Source organism: Vanacampus margaritifer, chromosome 2 (assembly GCF_051991255.1).
Source record: "Vanacampus margaritifer isolate UIUO_Vmar chromosome 2, RoL_Vmar_1.0, whole genome shotgun sequence".
Taxonomy (NCBI): Eukaryota; Metazoa; Chordata; class Actinopteri; order Syngnathiformes; family Syngnathidae; genus Vanacampus; species Vanacampus margaritifer.
Genome location: NC_135433.1, coordinates 10,135,166 through 10,139,170, shown reverse-complemented (window position 1 = coordinate 10,139,170; position 4,005 = coordinate 10,135,166). Strand labels below are relative to the sequence as shown.

The following is a 4,005-nucleotide window of genomic DNA, read 5'->3' as shown; positions in this document are numbered from 1 at the left end:
TCTTCAGAAAAGTAAATCCAAAGGTGGTCTAGAGCAGACATGGGCCAAATACGGCCCGTTATGCGTTTTAATCCGGCCCGTTATGCGTTTTAATCCGGCCCGCCGAATTTATCCAATAAGGCTAGAAAAAAAATTATTATTATTATTTTATTTTTATTTATTTATTTTTTTTTAAATTTTATTTTTTATTTTTTGTTCAGCTCAGTGACCGTGTGGTTAGAGTGTCCGCCCTGAGACTGGGAGGTCGTGGGTTCAATTCCCGGCCGGGTCATACCAAAGACCGATTGCCACTCTGCTTGACACTCAGCATTATTATTGTACAACGTTTAGAGGAAGGAACTAAACTAGATGTCTGTTTAAAAAGCCTGTCATATAAAGCACACATTCACTAGTCTATAATACACTGAGTGGTAAATTCAAACTTGCTTGCGCTGTCACCAATACGGCATGAAACATCATACAGATCCACTGAAGTTTGCATCCGCTCCCAGATGAATTGTGTGAATCTTTAACCATGACTACCTTTTGAACTGAGACATATTTCATCAGTTTAGCATTCCATAATGAACAGTTATAGGTTTGGTTTCCTGCTTGTGTTTTTATTCTGCTTGTGATGTTGTATCGTCCATTTTGGTCAACATATTCCGTTGCGTTTATTGCGTTTAGCCGCTCGTCTTCCTTGAACCAGTGGATTTCACCCCAACTGTAAACGCCATGGAACCAGCACTCTGCCATGGACTCATTAATGAAGTAGTTCTGATTTCCAAGGCAGCCTGGAGAGATAAAGAACCATTAGTAAAATAAAAACAAGGCCGCATCTTACACAAATATTAAATGATCAAATCAAGCAAGATCACCTTGTACGGTGATTAAAGTGGTGCCGTGTCCTATTCCCATTTGTGAGCGAACTTTGCAGAGGTACTCTCCTCGATGCATGGGCATTATGTTGAAGAGTGTCAGATTGAGCTGATAGTCGGATCCTGTCATTTGACTCTGACACACGCCAGGGTTGTCGGTGACATTCACGTCACATAATGTCTTGTTTTGACCAATCCAAGAAAATGATACAACAAACACAACCCAGTCCGAGGGGGCGTTGCATGTCAGAGTTACATTGTCCCCACAGAGGGCCACCTTGTCGGGGGTCGTCTTCAAAGGCATATCTGTCCTCGGAGAACATGATAAACATCATAAAAGTCATATTACAGACAAATCATATAAATCATATTCAGATAAATTCAGCAAAAGGTGAATGTGAAGTTGTTCAAAAACATGAAAAACAGTCAATATACTACTACTAAGTACTAGTATTAAAGTACTACTAGTACCAGCCCGATTCACTCTCACATCCCTAATGATTTTGTTAAAACAATCAGTCATTTTGAAGTCTACAATAGTAGCTCAATTTTGGGGACAAAACGTAAAAAATGTCCGATTGTGAGGGTGACTCTTGAGGATCTCGTGAACAGCATATTTCAGATCAGATTGAAAGAATTCAGTCCTGTCTATCATGTCATTAAAATCATGTCAAAGTATCATGTCATTAAAATCGTCACCAAACAAACAAACATAACCCACTACTGCCACCTGCAGCTCAATGTGTTTAGCACAGTCTTCAAAGTGAAACTAAGATCAGATCCTAACACAAAACAAAAGACTTACAGTTATATAACTATAACGCTTATTTTTCTAACTACCTGCCCTATCCACAACCTGTTTCTACATTTGACACTTTTATTTCCAACTTTTTAGCAGTGCAAGATTCCCAGATTTATATCATGGCAAAGCTAAAATTACACTTAAATTCCTCAATTGCGCTATTATTGTGAGATTAACCCCTGGGCGTTATTTTATTTTGAAATGGCTTGGTCAGAACCAACAAAAAGCCAAAAAATGGTCAAATAACGCTCAGGGGTAAGTGAGAAAAAAAAAAGTCACGCAGCCTGAACTGACACATATGCCAGAAAAGACCCAGTTTTACGAACACCCCCTTTTCCCCATATTATCTGATATGTGTTTTTCTTTTTCTATCCACAGATTGGCTTGCGACAAATTTCACAAATACTCTATATACTCTAACATATATTCGATGCTGGAAAAACACTTACCTGCAGTGGCAACTGCCATTGTGAACCACATGATGGAAAACCAGCTGACAATCCTCTCACCAGAGAAGAAAATGCTTCTTTTTATCTGTATATTGTACCATTTGTCACATTAGAAGTATGGGGGGGGTGGGGGGACTACAAAATTCAGACATGTTTGTTGATGGTTGTCTTTACTCACCATGATGTTCTTCTGAACACAATGAAGGTTACTTTTGGTATCCAGGTGGAAGCTTTCAACGGTGGTGTTTGATCCACTTAATCTCAGAGAGAACCAAGCGTGACTTCTTTTAAGCATTTCAACAAAACCTCAGGTGTGCTGTGATGTTATAAGTTAGACATGATAGAACATGTCCCGAAATGACGGTTGTGGTTTGTAAGTAGTGAAAGTCTTCTTCCATGTTCAAACACGTTGGCAAGGCTCTTTAGGCCACTACTATTGAATAATATACACAGGTGGGCAAAATTGTTGGTACACTTAACTCAAATTCACTGCCGTTGACGGCTATAGACGTAAAAAATTCATTTGAACTATTTCTATTAATTTCACATTTTTTTCCACTTTCGTTAACAAGAGTATGAAAACCTAGAATTTTTTTTATTGTACATTTAGAACAGATATCAAATTTGTGCTTAATCGTGAGTTAACTATTGAAGTCATGCGATTAATTACAATTAAAGAATTTAGTCGTCTGACTCCCCTAATTTTTAATAATCTTTTCTTTTTTCTTTTTTAAATTAGGGGCATCAGGCGATTATTAAAAAAAAAAAAAAAATTAATCACACGACTTCACTAGTTAACGCCAGATTAATCACAAATGTAAAAATGTTCTTAATGTACAATACATTTTTTCTAGGTTTTCATACTCTTGTTAACAAATGTGGAAATAAACGTGAAACTAATAAAAATAGTTCAAATGAATTTTTAACGTCTATAGCCGTCAATGGCAGTGAATGAGTTATTGAAAGAAAAACCCACAGTGGTTACACAGATAACTTAAAGCTGACAAAAATAATATTAAATGAAAAATGTAATGAAATGTAGCCAATGAAAATCGGACATTTTCAGTTTGAAAAGTGATCCAACATTTATTTATTTATTCATGTTTATTGAAACATGCATGGACAAAAATTATCTTACCCTACCTTAATATTTTGTTGCACAAATATTTGAGGTAATTACTGCAATCAAACTATTTGTGTAACTAACTTCAGTGAGACTTAAGCACCCCTCAGAAGGTGTTTTGTCCCACAGCTCCTTTCACAGACAGATGTTCACAAGGCCTTTTCAGAACAGTCCAATGTCCTCCTCTTAGCCATTCTTGAATATTTTTAGTTGTGTGAACCACGCTTCTCTCTCCAATACCTTGATGGTCTTCAAGATTTCGTTGTAGCCTGTAGAGATTCATGAGTGCCAGATGTAGCAAAAGCTGTGTCTGATTTGACTTAATTCAAGTTAATACTGTGACCACTCTGGGTTTTTCTTTAATTAACACAGGCGTACCAACAATTTTGTCCATGTGCACAAATGGTGTGAGCATCAGATTAAGAAGGCCTGCTGAATTGCTAAAGCATAAGAAAGGAGAAAATAATAATTTCATTTGCATAATGAAATTTGGTTGCATGTGGTGAAAAAGAGATTAACTACGTAATTGTCTAACTATTTTTGACTGCTGTTTTAATGCAATGTCAGTCATGGAGTAAAGAAAAGTGCAACTTCCTTGTTCTACTATATCAACATGACTGAAGCAAAAAAAAAAAAAACTCGAAACAGGTTTCTGTATTAACTCTTTTACTGCCAAAAACGTTAAATGACGTTTAGTAAAAACCTACGGCGGAGCGCCAAAGACGTTAAAAGACGTTCACCAAGTTTTTTTTTTTTTTTTTTTGGAAACGGGTG

The 4,005-nt window shown here is 36.7% G+C and overlaps 1 long non-coding RNA gene across 1 annotated transcript in view; it reads right to left on the bottom strand.

Annotated features, from left to right (window-relative positions):
- Window positions 1-2,410, bottom strand: part of LOC144044128 (uncharacterized) — a 4,378-nt gene extending 1,968 nt beyond the window's left edge. The window contains exons 1-4 of the long non-coding RNA XR_013291196.1: window positions 2,287-2,410; window positions 2,109-2,193; window positions 858-1,163; window positions 1-773 (exon numbers count right to left, since the gene is read on the bottom strand). The exon at window positions 1-773 is cut by the window's left edge and continues 1,968 nt beyond it. This is a non-coding gene — a long non-coding RNA (uncharacterized LOC144044128). The remainder of the gene's footprint in view (window positions 774-857; window positions 1,164-2,108; window positions 2,194-2,286) is intronic.
- Between the last annotated feature and the right edge of the window lie 1,595 nt (window positions 2,411-4,005).